This window comes from Dasypus novemcinctus, chromosome 8 (genome assembly GCF_030445035.2).
Source record: "Dasypus novemcinctus isolate mDasNov1 chromosome 8, mDasNov1.1.hap2, whole genome shotgun sequence".
Lineage (NCBI taxonomy): Eukaryota > Metazoa > Chordata > Mammalia > Cingulata > Dasypodidae > Dasypus > Dasypus novemcinctus.
In genome coordinates, this window is record NC_080680.1 from 51,690,455 (window position 1) to 51,711,858 (window position 21,404).

At 34.6% G+C, this 21,404-nt stretch overlaps 1 long non-coding RNA gene across 1 annotated transcript in view; it reads right to left on the reverse strand.

Moving 5' to 3' along the window:
• Positions 1-21,404, reverse strand: part of LOC131279446 (uncharacterized) — a 1,072,160-nt gene that overhangs the window by 217,513 nt on the left and 833,243 nt on the right. The window contains exon 4 of the long non-coding RNA XR_011649401.1: positions 2,317-2,358. This is a non-coding gene — a long non-coding RNA (uncharacterized lncRNA). The remainder of the gene's footprint in view (positions 1-2,316; positions 2,359-21,404) is intronic.

Here is a 21,404-nt window from a genome sequence, read left to right on the forward strand (position 1 = left end):
TCACTTACCACAATAAGTGATATATAGTAGTTTCTCAATAAAGGAGTTGATCAAACTTTTGAACTACTCTTAAGATATTACGGGCATGCTATGGAAGTATAATATTTCTAAGTCATCTACATTTTATAGTATAGTTTCCCAGCTTTATCATACTAACAAAACTTAAAACTAAGTAAAAAACATTAAGAAACACTTTTGTGCAACCAAAACATCCTTTATATTACACGTTAACAGTTTAATCTCCTTTAAAAAAAGAGAAAAAAATACAGAAGTTTGCCGCAATTCCTTTCCAAAATAAAAGAGTTTATAGCCCTTGACAGATAAGTATTACTGCACGTGATTAAATAGCTTAAAATTTACAAATGCAAAGTAGACTCATTAATGTTCTGGTACTAATATGACAAAAAGGTTATTAAGAAATTTAATACAATACCCAGATCATTACAGAAAGGGAAAGAAATAAAAAAACATGTATTAAATACATATTTTGCAACAGACAGAAGACATGCTTTAGGACAACTGCGTTATTTTAATACCCAAGCAACAACTTCCATAATTATTAGTAAATTTATTTTATATTTGAAGACACTCAGAAAAGTAAACTGCCCACGATTCCACAGGTAGTAAGGACAGAGTCACACTTTAAGCCCAAGGATGTCTGATTCAAAACCATGATCCATCCCCTTCCTCACACAACCTTCTCAATACCTAGGAAATGCCCTGATTTTCATTTGATTGCCAGAAATGTTTTTTCTTTGGAAGAGGAGGGGAAAGAGTAGCAATGACTTAACAGCAGGCTCCAAGTTGAAACTGTACCTCTTTGGGAAACCAAGATTATTTGCATTGTGCTATGTTTGATTTAATTCCCTGCCAAATGTCATGGCAAAGCCTTGACACAACAGAGATTTGTGCTTGGAGCCATTCATTCCCTGTCGGCAGTTCACATTGGCTGGCATATTTTCCTTGGTTTGTCTAAAGTCTCATCAGTCTCCAAACAGGGACTGAAAATGACTAAGAGAAAAACTGTAAAAAACAGTGTAAAAAACTGGGAGATTATTTCAAATTTTAAGATCTCAGAAAATTATCCAAATATATTATATAGAATGCTTTATGAGAAGCAAAGGATAACACATAGAGCATATTTTGAGCCAGATTAAAAATTTGAAAATGTGACTATGAACTGTATTTCCCAGAGTAGCATATTTGCTAAAATAGAACAGGCATTAATTATTACTAATGATTGCACATATCTGCATTTTTCTCATAACAACAAACCAAGTCTCAACTTTTCTTTTAATATAAAATTACTTTAACAAGGAGAAAAAGAGCACTGATTCTTCAAATCATGCATGAGGTTAGACCTAGTAAAGTTTCAGGAAAACTAGAATTAGGTATTTGTAAATCTAATCTTTATTTAAATACCACCGCAGAACCAGCATCAAAACATCACTCAATAGTTTATCCTAGAGCTAACTTAAATGCATAATGTGCTATTTAACCCGTTTTTCTCTTGCTGCTTCCTCCATAAAGGACTGATATTTAATAATCCCCCTCTATGTCAGCATCATTTCATCAGTCTTCATCTTTCTCCCCACTATCAAAAAGAATCTTAGTTCTTTTGCTCTTTACTCATAGGTTTTCTCTTTGCACCTTTTATTCATTTTCTATATATCTTTTCAGTTCTCTTTTAGGAGCCAAGCTTGCTATAATCCACAATCTGTTTAATGATCTTTTGATCACACTATTAAAATAATATATAAAAGCATCCCATTTTAAAATAGCAAGTCAATTTAATGGTTGTACTCATTTTTCATGTAGTGCATTATATACTTTTTTCTGTACTCTATTGCTTTCTTTTCTTAAAGTCATTTCTAATTCTAAAGTAATTTCCCTTTTGTTACTCATGCCTAAACACTAAGTGGCTGTTCTAGCCTCATAATTTAATGCACATCTATCCTATTCCTTAATTTCATAATCAGGGTCATCAAAGACTATCTTACACACCTTTGAAAATAGTCCTCACTTTATGGGCAAGGACTTCAGTCATAACTATTCATATAGTTCTTTGAATATAAGTTCCATTGATCAAACCTTGTTGTGTCCAGACATTGATATGTATTTGATATCAGATTTCCAGTTCTGATGTTTTCTCATTAGTATCATATTTTAGTATATGAAAAGAGTCTGTATGAAATATATGAACATGTGACATAATACTTCAAATATATATGCATGTGGCAGTTAGATAATTATTATCACAATACTTTTGTACTTTACACATGGAGGAAATGTGAAATATATTTTAAAGTTACCTACCTTTGTCCAAGGCACATCCTTCTGTGGTCTCAGGACAGGAACCTAATGAAAAAAATATTCTTATTAATATATTCTTAGTATAATAAACATATTGAGAAGTACCAATACACAAAATTAGAACACAGCACAGTTTAAAACTCAACCATTTTGCATAATATATATCTGACCATTAACTTAAAAAAATATGTCCTATCTTTTGTCCTTTTTACTTACATTCATTAAGAAAAAACTACAGGATACAAATATTCCACAACAGTTGTCAATTTGAGCTCTCAAAGGAGCTCTATTCTTTTATATCTTAAAATAAACATTTCCCCCCATAAATAAATATAGAAGAAAATCCATTTCCAGACACATAAACGTCAATTTTATGCAAAGATTCAGAATCATTACTTTTCAAAAATGCTACATGAATTACTGGGTTCAACACAGGAAGATGGAGAAACAGGTTAAATAGATTTTTATGATAATGAAAGTCTTACATTATTTTTTCATCCAAAAGTGGTAATGGAGCACTAATTACAATTAACAGAATCATTTCCACAGTAATAATGTTTCAGACTTTCAGTCAGTGAATCTAGACTTCTTTTGTAAATAATAGATTTAAATATGTTCAAATGACATGGGTAGTTTAAAAATCAAAAGAAGATGTAAAATCACATATTGCCCAACTAAAGCCCAATATTTCTATTTCTATTTTATTACTTCTGTTAGATGCAATCCCACATTTCCAAATATGTTTAGAAACCTACCTACATAAAAGCCCAGATATCAATCTGAGATCACACATTGTAAATGTGATAATGATAATAACAAGAACTTTAATTAAATGTATAATGAAAGAACCACTCTGTTCATATTTCTTGGTATTTTATCTGCCTGGAATTTCCAGATGTAGGGACAAATCAGAAAAAATCAAATTTCCTTTTGATTTTTACCCATATTTTGAATAAATGTTTTATTGGGAATGATAACTAATGTCAAAAGAGTGGAAATAAAAACAAAATTTTTCTTCCATATTTAATGTTCACAAATTTGAAGAATTTTTGCTCTAGAAGGTGCTTTACTGGATAATCAGGTAAACTGGATTCAAACTATGCTTTAAGGAGTTTCCACTACTAAGTGTAAACACCTCGGGAGTACCCGGGCAATGGGAAGAAACCAAGCTGCTGAATGGCTGAGAGTTCTCCCTCAGCCATATTCAAGCGCAGTATACATACATGCTGAAGTGCATGCCTACGCGTGCACGTGTACACACACACTCACGGGCTCTGCATAAGATAATGTTTAACGACATGATTTCATTGCTGTGTACACACATTCAAACAAACAACATAAACAAACATTATGTCTTTATTTTATGGTTAATGTCTTTATTTTACGGTCAAAACCACTCAGTTTCACAACCCCTGGATTTCAATCTTTGTTCTTTGGAATACTAGCAAGCCCAGATTTTAGACAATGTTTGTTACCTTCTCTGAGCCTCAGTTTTTTACCTAAAATGTAGCCGTTGCAAAGACTAAATGAGTGAATACAAATGAATTACCTAGACCCATTCTTGAGACATTGTGAGTGGTCAATAAAACGTTAGCTATTAAAAACTACATAGCATTTGAGAAACGAAAATAGTTATTTAAAATATTATTAGATGATTTAGAGAAATTTAATACACCTATTCTGAGTGGAACTTTCTAATCTACTGTTCATCTGTCAGCATTAAAACCTTAATTTGTGTTTCTTCTCTTACCCAGTGTAATTATGTATTATATAATTGAGAAACATGAGTATGGAAGACAAACTTTATTCATCATTTTCATCACATAAATAAAAACGGCAGTTTGTTTTATGATGAGTTGTTCCAGTGATTCTTAAAAGCTGTAAATCTATATTTTGTATTTTACTTGTGGTCTGGCATGACTAGAGAAAGAGAAAATCTCTTTAAAATGACAAGAAAGCACTTAAAGTTTTCCACTGGTCAAGCAAGAATCCAATCACCTAATACCCCTGGAAATAGAACTATGAGGTGAAGACATATAGTAAAACTTGAAAGAGTCAGCATTACAATCAGTCTTTGATGAATTTTTCGGTCTGATTTTCCAAATAGAAACATACCTCCTTATAGTGGAAAAATTTAGTGAAGGGAGAGAAAGAAGGGACATTTAATTTTGAGGATAGGTTTAAGTGAACTGAATATAGCCTTAAAATTTGGGGGTAAAGACTTGAGAGGATAACAAGACAATATGAATGAAATAATAAAATTATTAACAACAAGAAAAACAGCAGCAACTCCAAAGGAAAGAAGCAAATAAAAGAATAAAATTCCTATAGGCTCAATAAGAAAAGTTCCAAATATTAAATATGTAAGATGGACAATGTATTTTATAAACTACGTTTTGACAAGAGGGTATTTTATAGAACTTGGTGGTTCTAAACCAGAAGAGATTGCCCTTACCCAGGGGATATTCAGCATTTCCGGAGAAATTTTTGTTTGTCACATCAGGGGTTGGGGCGCTAGTGGCATCTAGTTAATAGATGCCAGGGATGCTGCTGAACATCCTTTGATGATCAGGACATCCCCTGCAAAGAAACAATGATCCTGCCCCAAATATCAATAATATGCTGAGGTTGAGAAACCTAGTCTGATTTGGCTAGGGAGATGGGGGTCTTCCTGTGCCTCAGCGCTTCACCTCACGTGATTTAGATAATGGGACTCCTGCAGGAAGAGGAGGACTACCCCTGGTCAAGGGTCCTGGTCAGAGGATACTTTTAGTTTGTAGTAACCTATCCAACATTGCCCATCTAGGACTTAATATAGCCATATGCTGAACCAAGTTTGTTCTGATATGAGTCACCAAGATTACTACTCCTGTGTTTTTACACTATGCCAATCTGAGCCCAAAAGGTAAGTATATTTTAGCTTATTTTCTCAAATATTTTACAATGTCAGAAAATATTTTGGGAAACGGACTTTGGCCCAGCAGTTCGGGCGTCCGTCTACCACAAGGGAGGTCTGCCGTTCAAACCCCGGGCCTCCTTGACCCGTGTGGAGCTGGCCCATGCGCAGCGCTGATACACGCAAAGAGTGCCCTGCCACGCAGGGGTGTCCCCCCACGTAGGGGAGCCCCACACGCAAGGAGTGCACCCGTAAGGAGAGCCGCCCAGCGGGAAAGAAAGTGCAGCCTGCCCAGGAATGGCGCCGCCCACACTTCCCGTGCTGCTGACGACAACAGAAGGGGACAAAGAAACGAGAAGCGAACAAAGAAACAAAACGCAGCAAAAAGACACAGAAAATAGACAACTGGGGGAGGGGAGGGGAATTAAATAAATTAAAAAAAAAAAAAGAAAAGAAAATATTTTGATGCATTATCTGACCTTACTTCTCTTCTTCTGAAGAACATTAAGTTCAGAGTCAGGCATTATCCTGTCTGAAATAATTTAGTTCGATCAGATGACAGGCTATTTGTGCGATCATTGTTAAAATTTTAATAACACATCATAGATAACAACCGAAACCATTATTAAGGAAAATAAAGTGGTCTATTATTTATTTTTATTTTACAGCAAATTAACAACTAAACTACTTTAAGCAAAAGATTGATTTCTATTTACATTTTAGATAAAGACACAATATGTAAAGTGGCTTGAACTAAAATTATCTTTGAAAAAGTGCAATTGTTACTGTTTAATATAAATTAACGTTTACTTTTGCACTATTTACATTTTGATCTTTTGAAAATGTCTCATTACTATCAGTGCTCAGATCATTTAACCTTTAATGTGTGAATTTTGTCTTGATATTGATTCAGTGTGATTTACAACCTTAAAAACATGCCATGTTTTAGTGTATTGACTAACTTAAAGGTCCTGTGCAAAGGCCAAAAATCTACAGGCAAAAATCATTCCTTAATTACAGATGTTTTAATTACTGATGTTTTTCAACATTTAAAACAAGTGTATTGAGGAAAGGAAGAAGAAAAAGACAGGAGACTTTTGTGGTTATTTTTGTGATTCAAAAAATGTATTTAGAGAAAACTTGGATATGCAATGCAATGCAATGCCATGAAAACTACAAATTCTTCCTGTTTGTTTGTTTGTTTTTTTTAGATTTATTTATTTATTTATTTTAATCCTCCCCCTCCTCCCAGTTGTCTGTTCTCTGTGTCTCTTTGCTGCATCTTGTTTCTTTGTCCGCTTCTTGGGCAGGCTGCACTTTCTTTTGCGCTGGGCGGCTCTCCTTACGGGTGCACTCCTTGCGCGTGGGGCTCCCCCACGCGGGCGACACCCTTGCGTGGCACGGCACTCCTTGCGCGCATCAGCACTGCGCATGGGCCAGCTCCACACGGGTCAAGGAGGCCCGGGGTTTGAACCGCGGACCTCCCATGTGGTAGACAGACGCCCTAACCACTGGGCCAAGTCCGTTTCCCCTCTTCCTGTGTTTTAACCACCACTGAAGTTGTTCATATCAAAGCAGAACTCAGATAAATATTACTTCACACATAGAATCACTACTTAATTCCAAAATAAATAAAATGAGCACTACAATGATATGTATCCATTATGACCAATATGAATGCTTTAAAATTGATCAGGTTCTGTGATATTTTCCCACTTTTGTTTGCTATTAGTATCCAATCAAATATGACTATACACTGTATATATATGTTTCCAGATATATATGTCAAAGTCGATATTTTATACCCTTCCTTATCACTGCCTATTTCCTTATAGGTACCCAGTAAATGATTGTGTATGTGTACATGAGTTAGTGAATGTATTTAGAAGCTGCATTTTTTAATTTTAATTTTCTAAAACCTTTTTTAATTTGAAGCATAGAATAATATAGGTAATATTAGGTAATTTATAAGACGTATCCTTTTCCACTTCCATTGTAATGGAACTAACCATATCACACATGTCAAGCTTCTAAGTATAAATCATAGAGTTAATTATGATGCCCTTCTCCAGACTGCACCATTTTGTCCTTGTACAAGCTATCCAAAATCATAAGGATAGCAACAGAGTTACTCCATGACATTTTATTTAAATGGTAAATCTTCACATTTTACTTGAATGTGCACTTACTTTTTCAACCTGCCTTGGAGGAAATTTTCACATTTTCAAATCACTGTTGATTTATGACCCAAATTCAAGAGCATGTTCAATACTTATGCTGTGTTACAATAAAGGTTGCTAGATATGCATGTAAACTGAATTTAAGAGATCAAATAAAGTTATTATTAAATCAAATTTATTTGCATCTGTCTATCGTAAAACCAGATATGATTGTGAACATACATACTTTGAAACAAATTCAGAATGTTCACAGTGAGCAACATAGTTTTTCTCTCATAAAAGATGGTAAAAATGCCATAATAATTAGTGAAAAAATAGGTAAGTACCACAAATAGTGTACTTCACATTATATTTTAAGGAGAAGCTAGACATCTTGAAATATTGCTAATTTCTAAAGTTAAAATGCAGTCTTGCACAAAAAAGTGATGGAGGTAAATTTTATTGTCAATGTTCCCCCGTTTTATATTTATCTTTCTCTTTCATGGCCTCCTTGCATAATTGATGCTTTCTTGATGTTCCCAGGTTCCAAAGTGTTGCCTATCAGCAAACACAAACTTCCTTTTCCTACCTCTCCAAAATGACTCTCAAGGCAATCTTTTCCCGACCTAGAGAAATAGTCTATCACAAAACTTTAATTACTGGGAACAGTTTGGTTTATATCTGTCTTCAAGAATGTTTGTCTACTAAAAAGAAATAATACTTTTAAAAAATAAAACAAATCTTTTGTATTGTTTTGTTCTGTTTCGATAGTAATGATCAGGTGTGATGAAATTCCCATCTTTATTCATTTTTTTTTTTGGTTGAAATATAAATTGGAAAGGAATTGTCCAGCAAGTATCAAAACTTTAAAAATATTTGGTCATTTTCACTCAGTTATACCACTCCTGAGAATCTCTCAAAAGGACATATTTACAGATGCTTCCAACATTTTTGTACTGATATCCATCGTAATACTAACTATACTACCACATACATGCACAAAAATAAGTGGAAACAACTTTTATTAATATCTTATAATAGATTAGAAAAATTGTGGTTTTGAGCCCACAGGTAAGGATATACTGTGCTTTTATTTCTAAGCTATGTTTCCAAAGATGACTTAATGGCATGGGAACATAAAATTAACTTGACAAGTTTTAGTTAACACATCAGGATATAATAGGATTCCATTGTATAAAACTAAATTAACCCAAAATATCAGGGATAACTTTTATCCTGCCAACCTCTTTACATTCCTCTCCCCACATAGAATGGTTTCTTTATGTCAAAGAGTAAAACTCTCAGAATTTAAAAGGAAGGCATGATTCACAAGGCTTTTTCAGTAGAGTCCGTTTTCTGCAGGTACAATTTGCAAATACAGACTGGTAATTATTTCCCTCTTGAAGTGACATGACTCTCTCTTTTGTATCCCAAATAATTGACAGTGATAACACCCTATTATAACTTTGCCTTTCTCACTTGAAGGATCAAGAATCCTTTATTCTCTAGCGTAAATATTACAAAGTATTTCCTGACATAAACCATGAACACTATAAAGAATAGTCCATACTCTGCTCTATTCCCTTGTAATAAGGTATATGCATTAGTTTAAGGGAATGGAACAATATAAGCCTGTTGTACCAAGATCGCCAAATGAAAGTTTAGTAAGTGTTTATTTTCAGAAATGAAAAAATCACTAAATGACAAAGGGACATCAATATCAACTCATACTGCTGACACATGACTGTCATAGGATGTCCAGCACATTCCATCACCCAATTCTTTCTATAAAGTGAACAGCTTCAGGTGTAGGATATACAGAGAAAATCTTGGAAAATGTTCCTGGTGGTTATCACTGAGTGGTACTTTTCCTGCTCTATTATTTTTCTATATTTATTAATTTCTCTACCATGAGCTTGTATTTATTTTACAAGTACAATCAATGTTTTAATCCAGAGGAGCAAGGTCCTAATCTCCTATTCTATAAACATGAGAAATGGACTGGACCCTCCCAGGTAGGTGGACAACCACTGTCTATGCACCAAAGCCTGTTTCACCATGTTTCAGTGTTCTGAATGATTTTTGGTGGCAAAGCTGGGGAGATCAGGGGTCAGGAGTACAAGGTCAAGGAGCACCCCATTGATTCAAGGAGCTTCCTTGAATCATCATGAGACTTGCTCTATCTACCATCATTGAAACATATGAAGACTGAATTCTGTTATAATTCCATAAAGAATGTATTATGTAAAATTCATTTTTCCCAATTGTAGACCTTCTGGGGCTAGAGAATTTTGATACCTACATGAATTTCAGGAAATGGTTCCTTTCTTTAAGAACTATTTCATTACTTAAACTGTTGTGTACTGACAAAAGCCCAAATTCCTTTTGGCACAGTGGATATGGCAATGACTTGGAGTCATAGTTGTAGTAATAGGATTTGGCTGCCAGTTCTGCCATTTTTTAATCTTTATCTTGGGCAAATTATTTACCCTCACTGGAGATGAGAATTGTCTGGACATCTCATACTGTGTATTATGAAATTCAACATCCAAATAAGATTATCTAGCTGAATAAATCTCTGTATTTGCAAAATGTCCTTTTTATGTATAAACTATTAGCCTTATTTACCAGGCACTGCAATCTTTAGTTTGAAGAAGTCACTTGGAACCCATGTACCAAGTTACACTTTTGAATATGATTTAGGCACTCAGACAGAAGCCCTAAGGGGATTTAAAAAAATGATTCTTAGTAAATGCTGAGCAATGCAGTAAGCCATACCCTTGACAGCTTTCTTTCTTTCTTTCTTTTTTTATTTTTTTAACCCCAGGTTTGTGACACATTTGCAAATCGGGCAATCTTCAAGAAGGGTTATTTATGCTATCCTTTCCCTGTCCCGTATATGACAGTCCTTCATAAATGTCCAATCTTCATTAAACCAGAATCTGTGGCAACAGGATATAAAGTAATATGGGAATTAACATGGAGCAACAGCAGCGCTGATGCTATACTGGCTTTCTACATTATTATTCAGAATGTTGCATTAGCACCTCACAAGGAGGCAGGATGGAGAGAGCAGGTTCCTCATTATTTCTGAGAGCAGGACTTGAGTATTATTTTGCAGATTTGAATGTTCCATTATCATCAGTCAAAAACTGGCATTTATGGATCTGTCACCCCCTGGATCATCAACTAATTACATTAATAATCAGATCCTTTTTTCCACTGTCTTTTTAATTTTAACCACACAGTTTGTCCATGAAGGTCACTTGTTTTATGGTACTGTTAACACAGACACACATCATCATTAATGTTTTAGTTAAAATATTGCTCTGAACCTGAAGGGAGATTTCCTTGTAAATTTTAATCTATGCATTCTAAGAATGAGGAGTCCAGGATCCAAAATTCTAGTTTTGTTGGAACTCTTTGGCTTTGGGCAAATCGTTTAACCTGTTTGACCTCATTTCCTTCACAGTAGAATAAAATAATTAGAATAGCAATCGAATGACTCACTCATCTCTGAATTTCTGTGATTCAATGACTAAACTTTTTGGGGGAAAGAAGATTGGTAGAGAGAGGTTCATGTAGCATCCAGAGGCTACAGTTTTCTAATTGATGCCCCTGCCTTCAATTTTATTCTCATCCAATCCATCCTCCATTCTACAATAGGGAGATTATCCATAAAAGAAAATTCTATTTGTGTCATTCTCCCACTAAAGTCCTAAAACAGTTTCCCATCACCTATAGGTCAATATATAAACTTCTTGGATAAGTATTTCATTTATTCCTGCCTTGCTCAGTCTCATTTTCTACCTTTCACCCATATCACGCTCCTGTTCCAGAAAAACCAAACCACTTTCTCTTCCTGAATATGCTGTGGTTTTCACATTCTGTTCCCTGTTCCTGAAAAACACTTTTCTTGTTTCTCTACCTACCTATGTCCTACTCAGGCTAAGTCCTTCAAAGGTTAGTTCATAGCATTCCTTTTTCCAGCCTTCTGTCAAGCATAGACACCTGATACCTATCTGTGTATCTCTTGTAGGTATTGAATCACTGTATCATAACCTTGTACTACAATTTTTGGCTTACTGGTCTATCTCTTCCTGAAAAAGTTGGGAATCCTTAAACAGAAGGAACGTTGCTTTGATTTTTCTTTTCTAGCACCAAACACAATGCCTGACATAAAATAAACACTCAGAAAATATTTACTGACTAGAAGAATGAATAAACTGTATATTTCAGAGTATAATTTATTATTAATTGCTCTTTTTGTATATGCAGAAACCAAAATATATTTTACTCCCTTTTACCTAACAGAAAAATGAACATGCTAGTTTAATAACCTAATCAACAATGATATGTTAGAATAGAAGTGGTAACTTTCACTAGACTTTTTCTTTTCTTTAAAATTACTTTCTTTAAAACCTTAAATGAAAACAAAAAGAAAGATCAATATAGCCTTGTAAAGCACCATTTATATCTTTTTTCCAGCAACTGCTCTCTTCCACTTCATAGCACAACAGACAGCAGAGCTCATTCATTAGCGAGATAATAGCCAGCTAATTTTATGCACACATTTCCCAGTCAGGACATACTTCCTCCTATCCTATGGTTTGAAATGCACAAATTCAGGGTATCAATTTTCTAGTCATTCTCTAAAAAATACTTTTAAATTTTGCTATCCATGTAACAATAGTCTGGGAACTACTGAAGAATATACAAACATGTACCTTGCCATATACAAATTCAAGTTTTGGAACACATATACTACATGGCTACCCTGTATTATGGTGAGACCACTGGAACTGAAATGGGAAAAGGAGATACACTCTTATCTCTGGGCCTAAGATCTCCTTCTATAAATTGAGATGATGGAAAGTAGTTGATTTTGGGGAGGGATGTGGCTCAAGTAGTTGAGTGCTGGCTCAAGTCTGCTCTCCACATGGGAGGTCCAGGTTGGGTTTCCCATGCCTCCTAGAAACAAAGACAAACAACAAGCAAACAAATGAAAAAACCAACTCAGCAGAACTGATGTGGTTCTGTGCCGCTTAATCCCCCACACCTCAAAAAAAAAAAAGGATTTGATTTTTAGCACTTTAAGCTTTGAATAGCTATTTGGGAGAAAAGAAAATATCGCAAACATCTAGTACCACTTTCCTCCAAGATATTTCTGACACACATACACACACACGCAACAAAAGGTCTGGCAATCAAAGAGCAAACATACCTTCTCAAGATAAACACATACATTCTAGAAGCATTTCCATAACCTACACTAATAATAAATATTTAAATATTTTGTAGATTGTAATAAGTAAAATGCATAATTTTTCTAATAAGCATATTGTACATTACATAAGTGCAATGTATATCTGAGCTAATAATTATACATAGAAGGAGTAGAATCTTCCTTTTCTTTGCATTGGACTTCCTGTTTGAGCAGATGCTTTGGCAATTTACTGGGTCATGACTAGTAATCCTTTATTAGGGTACACTTGATGAACTAGCAAATTAAAATGTAGTGTGAAATGATGACAATGGATATGTTGAATAGTAGCCACTGAGGTGGGAAATAATCCTTAATTACACCAAGATGTACAATTTAATTTTAATTTTATCAAACTGATAAAACACAATGAAATATTTTGCAGGAATTCAAGGAAACCATATTAAAAAGCACCAGAAAGTTATCTCATACCCCTTATTTTCTCCCATACCTTCTACTGTGGATCCTCCACCCATGCAAAGCCTTATTTCACTATGCCTTGCCAAGTGTTAGGAAGCAATCAAGTGATTTGCACCAATTTCATCTCAAACTAAGGTATTTATTGGTCTGGGTTTTTTTTTTTCCCTTTTTCTTTTTTTTTCCCTTAAACTCAGTTTGCTCAAGAGAAAAATGAACCACAGTACTTATCAGCTCAATGCATACTTAAGCGATACTGAAGGCAACTGACCGAGACCGAAGTCAGAGGTTAGCTGCAAATCCATTAGTGATTTTAAATAGTGGGGAAAAATTCTTGGTGAGTTTGAGGTAAAGCTGAATAATAACTATGGGAGAATTCACAAAATAAGACAAAGTAATTTGCATTAATATGTCATCAAACAGATTCACAGAAAGCTAAATGAAAATACAAATGGTTTCCTGTAAGATGACCATAGCCACACTTGCTCTTTATACATCTAAAAGTTAAATTCTTATTTTTCTTTGACACATGATGCATTTAGTTTTAAGAGTCAGATTCTAGGAATAGCCATACAGAGCAGGAAGCTAAAATGTCTAGAAAATATGCTTGCCAACTTCAAAGCATTCATGTTTCAGAGAAATATCTGGAATTTAAAGAATATACTTAGAAAAAATTTAAAGTATACATACTAGGGTCAAAATTTAATGATATAATTTTCATTTAAGCTTACAAGCCTTTTGTGGTTTCTTAGGTGTTAATAAACTTCTAACCATGGTCTCCACAGTCTATAATTGAGAGAAAATTATTTTTTAAGAAAAATTGAATTCTCACATTCTAGAATTATAAATCATTTTAATGCTTGCTTTTTTTTTTCCTGTTTTACAAATGTCCTTCCAAAGCTATGGTAAATTTTCATTAGGGTGCTCTAAAGTCAGATCCATTAAACCATCATGGCACATCTTATTTCAAGATTTCTTAATTAGCAGATCAATGACCTCACAGACCATACCGAATCATTCAGAGCAATTACAGAGTATTGGTTCATTAATGAAGCTGTGCTAGCATAATATCTGATGAAAATTTCAATGACAAAATGTATTGCTTATATATATTGCCATCATTTGAAAACTATATATATATATATATCCCTAAATTTTATCAATGGATAAAATGTATTTGGTTTGGGCAGAGGTTTGGATGAATATAGTTGCTTCTGTATCATAATTTAGTTAAAATATGAGTTGGAGAATGACTCTAATCCCATACAGCTAGGGTCTTTGGAAAGAATGCAAGAAATGTCCTACTCAGGAAACAGAATAAATATGAAATAGAATGTTTTGTTGTTTCTGTTCAATAATAATTGCAAATGCTATTTTATAATTTTAACTCATTCTACAGTTTTTACTTAAAATTTATTACTTACTTATAAACAGCTTATTTGATAATAACATTATAAATACAGAAAGAATGAAGGAAATATTAAATAGCCATTAGGCAAATACCACAGTAATAACTATTTCAGTCAAGATTCACCAATGGAGAAGCGGACTTGGCCCAGTGGTTAGGGCATCCGCCTACCACATGGGAGGTCCGCGGTTCAAACCCCAGGCCTCCTTGACCCGTGTGGAGCTGGCCCATGCAGTGCTGATGCACGTAAGGAGTGCCATGCCATACAGGGGTGTCCCCCGCATAGGGGAGCCCCACGCGCAAGGAGTGCACCCCTTAAGGAGAGCTGCCCAGTGCGAAAGAAAGTGCAGCCTGCCTAGGAATGGCACCACACACACAGAGAGCTGACACAGCAAGATGATACAACAAAGGGAAACACAGATTCCCGTGCCACTGACAACAACAGAAGCAGACAAAGAAGAATGTGCAGCAAATGGACACAGAGAACAGACAACTGGGGCGGGGCGGGGAAGGGGAGAGAAATAAATAAATCTTCAAAAAAAAAAAGAATCACCAATGGATGCTAAAATCGATTGGTGATGTGGGCTATTTGCATAGTTTCAAAGTATCTCTCACAAAGAAAAAAGTAAAGTTACAATGGAAAGACCCAGCACACACCACCTAAATTAAGCACAGCTTCAGAGCTGTTACATCAATATCATGTACTTTCTGATATGATTCATTTAGAAAGAAACACCATTATTTCTGTGATGAGCTTACCAAAAATATATAAGCCGGGGAAACGGACTTTGGCCCAGTGGTTAGGGCGTCCGTCTACCATATGGGAGGTCCGCGGTTCAAACCCCGGGCCTCCTTGACCCGTGTGGAGCTGGCCATGCGCAGCGCTGATGCGCGCAAGGAGTGCCGTGCCACGCAGGGGTGTCCCCCGCGTGGGGGAGCCCCACGCGCAAGGAGTGCGCCCGTGAGGAAAGCCGCCCAGCGTGAAAAGAAAGAGCAGCCTGCCCAGGAATGGCGCCGCCCACACTTCCCGTGCCACTGATGACAACAGAAGTGGACAAAGAAACAAGACGCAGCAAATAGACACCAAGAACAGACAACCAGGGGAGGGGGGTAAATTAAAATAAATAAATCTTAAAAAAAAAAACAAAACAAAACAAAAAAATATATATATATATAAGCCTCACTCTAATCTATATAAGCCTCACTCTAATCACGGGAAGATATCAAATAAATCCAAACTGAGAGACATTCTATACAATAGCTGACCATAGGTCATTAAAAGTCTGAAAGTAATGAAAGGCAAGGATGGACTTTGGAATTGTCATAGATTAGCAAATAAATGCAACCTGACATCCTGGTCTGAATCCTGGAAGAGTAAAAGTATATTACCAGAAAATCTGGGGAAATTCTAAAAAGTCTTTATATTACTTTATACTATTGCATCAATGTTAACTCTACAATTGTACATGGTCATTGTACTATTGTGAAATAAATTGTTAACATTAAAGGAAGCTGAATGATAGGTATAGATGAAATATTTGTATTATTTTTGCAAACTATTGTTAGTCTAAAATTATTTCAAAATAAATTTTTAGTTGTTAAAACTTCAAAGTGACAGTGAAAGAAATAAAGCCAAAACACTCCAAACCTTCTTGTTGATATCAAACTATTCCAGCTTCACTGTTTTGTTGAATTGTATAATTATTCACTATTGTAGCTCTTCTGTCCTTTCTGTAAATTGATGAGAATATATTACTCTTCCCAATTTTCATTACAAGTGATCAGAATGGTCACAATTGTTTAAATAGGGTTTCTACTATTATAGTCATATTTACTTATCCACAATCCTCATTTTGTTTATGATTTCATCAAATTGAAAACAACAAATATTTAATGGCTGCTATTACCCTTCATGCACTGGAGAAGATAAAGGATTATTTCAAAGAATATAACTTCAGAGACTGATGAAATCTAGAAAAAATTGTGTATTTAATACACATCTTACTTCCCTACTCAAACCCATTAAAATATGTTAAAAAATAGTATTGGAGGAGAGTTGATACATTTGCATGTCTTTTGAGGTTACATTAATTGTTGATACAAAATATCTCATTTCAAAAATAGCACATTTTGGCACAAAGAAAATGACACTGACAGGAGTAAAATTGTTTTTTTTGTTTGTTTGTTTTTAATTTCTCTCCCCTCCCCCCTGCCTGCCAGTTGTCTGCTCTCTGTGTCCATTCGCTGTGTTCTTCTGTGACGGCTCCGGGAATCTGTGTTTCTTTTTGTTGCATCATCTTGTTGTGTCAGCTTGTGTGTGCAGCACCATTCCTGGGCAGGCTGCACTTTCTTTCACGCTGGGTGGCTCTCCTTATGGGGCGCACTCCTTGCACGTGGGGCTCCCCTATGCGGGGACACCCTTGCTGGCAGGGCACTCCTTGCGCACATCAGCACTGCGCTTGGGCCAGCTCCACACGGGTCAAGGAGCCCCAGGCTTTGAACCGCGGACCTCCCATGTGGTAGACGGAGGCCCTAACCACTGGGCCAAGTCCTCCGCCAGGAGTAAAATTGTTGAGCAGTAGCCAGTGCCACCTCACAAAGCTAAAATTTATAGCCACCTTCTAGAAGAAAGCCCACGTTTGGTTATCAGGCATGGAACAGAGTTAATGGGATGTATAATGCCATACACGTTGGTTGTGCTAAAGTAGAACCTAGTGTATTCTGACTATTAGTATTGTGGGCAAATAACTGAAGAAAAATGAAAAGTAAGGATTATAAGTAAATATATATATCTAGAAGTTATTTGTGTTAATAAAGCAGGAAAGAGTGTTAAATTTCTTATAGTTCAAAATTTAATTACTTGATAAAATTAGTATTCTCTATAAATTATTTTCAGCACACCTCACATTCTGTTTTCTGAATATACTATTTTCTTAAAGAAAAGAGAGAGTTAAATAGTGATTTCAAAATAAAAAAAGATTCACTAAGAGATACTGAAAAAATGTCAGGTAGAAGAGATTTGGGACACCAAATAAGGTGGATAAGAGAAAAGAGGATTAAAGAAATGTGTTACAAGAGGTCAAAAGACCTGGGACAGATAAGAGACCCAAAGGAGATGAAAAAATTAGGAAAACATGAATCTGAGCAATATATATCATTTCTCTTTTATAATCGGCAGAAATTTATAAAATGAAGTGTAAACACATCATAAAGTTATAATTTTCCAAAAATAAAAAAGAGGTTTTTTATTTAAAGTAGGCCACATACATTTATTACATACATTTATTATTTAAGATATGGCTATGTATATATTCTATCTAAAAGGGCGTGTGTTAGAACATGTCAGGAACAAGGCCTTCTTCCTTGAGGAGAAGAGCTCTGACACACACAAAAAAGGTGAGACCCCTAAAGCAGAATGACTCAGCCTGTGGATAAGTCTCCATACTCTGTAGCTTCCAAAGGGGTCTTCAGCCACCCCTGCCTAAGCATGGGGAGGGTAGTGGAGGTCATGTAAGAGGTTCAGAAGGTTTAAATGGACCCAAATAACTATTTGTTTGCTCCAAAATATTTCATTTTGCACTTTTTTTTTCTGTACATAAAGCAATGATTTTCATTATGGGGAAAACAATCAAGATCTCACCTATGTTTTTATAACTTTTTAAACATAAGCTGGAATTTACCAAGATAAGTGGGAATCAAATTTAACATAAATAAACCATCCTGGCTACAAAAGTGTCTCTTAAAATATAAATTCCCTGGATGAATGAGCTTCAATTCTATTCTTGCCTTCAGACACGAGGTTAAGCATTTAGGATATATTCTTTCTATATTTGTGGACCGACTAAAATAATGTAAGGGATTTCTCAACTCCAAGGGTTAAGAGATGGTCTTTTCAGGCCAACTCTCCTCTACTTTTAACATAGAGGCAGAAATATCTGGCTTGGAAGCATGACCATACTAATCACTAGCTCTCTGTCCATAGATTTAACTTACGTGAGTCTCAACTTACTTAGCCATAAAAAGTGACTGTTTTCATGGCTTACTACATTGGACACTTTTAAGAAATGAGAAAAAAAATATCATAAAACATTTGATAATATGCTTATCATCAACAACAACTAACCTGTTTTCCTACCACTAGAAACCCCACCTCTTCTAGGATCTCTGAGAGCAACACTCACCCACTGTTTTGGCAGCTGCTCTGCTCTAGAGCTCATTGTTTCCTTTTCTCTCAGTAATCTTCAGACCTAACTGAAGCTTTGCTGCCCACTGCAGGAGGAAAGAATAATTTCCCCTCTGTCTGAATTCTTCAGTGGCTTTATCTCAAGGGTTTTGATGATTAATCTGCAATTCATTACTCTAGGAATATCGTTTATAGCTATTTTCATCCTGTGGATTCCACACTAGTTTAATATATGTAAAGATAACTTTTGACATTTACACCCATAATACTAAACTAAGAAAAATGACAAGAACTTAACTAATGCATATCAACAAATATTTTCATTGTTAATGTTGATAAATATTATCATCAATATTCACACAAAATGTTTGTCCTTCCAGTTCAGTTCTTATATTTTCTATTATTTGCTATAATACTTATATATACATGTTCAAATCTTATAGTGTGTTTCAGTCTTTACCTAGAATAGAACCAACTATTACAATAGGCAATAAGTAAATTTTGAATGAACAAATGAATATTTGGATGCATGGATTTATACTAATACACTACTATATGTGAAAACCCTAACTTTATGACAAGTATGATGAGTAGGGTGGTTGAATAGGTCCTACTGTATTTTAGAAGAAGACTGAGTGTTAGCACATATCATAAAAAATTATAAAATGAATAGTAAAGTATAATAGATGAATGTGCTGAATTTTAGTTTTAACAGTCCTTAGTAGAATATGTTACTTTTTCCCTCAACATTTCTACTATATTAAAATCTTGTTACTAATTTTTTCAGGGACTACAGAAAATGTTTTCTTGAATCATCATTTTATCATGTTGAATATTGCTACAAATATGCAGATTATCAGCTGAAGTTTAAAAGATGTTTTTGTTTTCCCCCCAGTAATATAGAAATCTTCGTTTAATTGTGGTAAGCTATAATGGGATTACACCTGTAAAAATGTAAAGAGCATATTGGTGTTCCTTGTAAACTGTGCACATATTTGGTTCTATAAAACATTTTTAAGCTCAGAGAATCATAGATTTTTGTTTTGTAGGTGTGTGTGTTGTTTTAAGATGAAATGGATTTTAAAGATGCTCAACTCAATGCATTTGTGTTGAAGCTATGCAATTATAATAATGACCTTTAATTCTTTCCTAATAACCTAGATGGAATTAATTAGTTTTTTTAATATCAGGGCTTATTATGTTTGGGATTTTAAGAGTCTCTTCTTTTCCATAATGGGTACTATCAAGCTTGTTTAAAATCATCTGAAAGCAAATTTTTAAGAGCCTTGACATTTCTCTCTCTGCCATTTCTCTTTCATCTTTCTTCTATGTTATTTGTAATGAAGAGCCCATTTTTGTTCCTTTATAATTCTTTTCTGGTCAACCTATCATTTAGATCTTCCTAACAACCTTTTTTTGTAATTATGTTTCCTATGTTGAGAAAATTTTGTGATTAGAAATGGGATACTATTTACAAAAACCCAGAAGCTGTTTTCCTTTAATGGAACTAACAAGCTATCAAATTTCTAGATAGCTGCCATGCTGCCACCTTCTGGTTACGTTGTACTTTTTTTCTTTTTTTTTTTTCCTGTTAAAGGTTGTCAGCTTTATGAAGAAAATATTTCTTGAATATACTTTGAAATATTAAGAAATTAAATCTGTATTTATTCAAGGACAATCATTTAATTTATTAGAGCCACTGAATAGAATTCAGTTGGCCTTAAATTCTAAAGAAAATGGAAATGTCTTATGCATTAAATTATAAAAGTTGAATGCATCACCAAAAATAGACATGTTTTATCCCATGATTATTTATCACATAAAAATTGTATGCGTCACTGAAGATAGAAGACAGTTTTATCCCAAGGTTATTTACCTTGGAGCCAAAGGAGAAGATTTTCTGACATTTTTATATCATATTAATTTTTGGATAGTTTTCCTCACCTCTTCAGTGTAGTTTTAAAATGAACAGCACTTTCTCAATGACTGTGAAAAGTTCCCGAATCCAGAGTTTCTATTATTATTCATCAGCGGTGGCATTGAGCAGTGTTGCTGGCAGCATTGAATAATTTGCCAATTTAACTGCCTTATTTTCACTTTGACTCAAGGAATATGATAGGCAAAGTTTTTGTTTTTGTTTTTAGCTATTGTAGAGATAATTAAGTTTTCTCTTAACAAATATCTAGTATAAATTGACTAGAATCCCTGCCACACTTATAGCAGCAGCATGGGTCACAGGCCCACAAAGGAGGTGAGAAGAAAGCAAAGGACTCAAAGGTCTAGCAAGACTTGTACGTTACACAAAGAACTCAGAGGTCTTTAAAGACTTGTATGCAACACCATTAAGAGATATGGTGCCCTTTTTGTATTGTTTAATCCAATGATTGAATATTCTTTGTGAAAATTCACTTTTACTCCAACAGCTGTCTCATTTTAGTAACCTTTGAGACAAAGAGAGAACAATGTGTATATGAAATAAACTGATGTCTCACACTGAAAACTGTTTTAAAAATGTAAGATATTACATATAAAATTTCAAATTCAGATACGGAAGGACATAAAGTGGTTTCAAATATTGTGCTTCCTTCAAATGAATATATGAGAATATATTTCAAAATCGTTCATTGAAAAACAGAATGTAAATGGTCCCAATAAATATTTAACAACAGGGAATATTCTCAACTGTTTATTAAGTGCAATCAAAAATCTAAGGTATCTAAGACAGGTGCTAATTTCATTCCTGTTATTAGTAATTAGTGATCAAA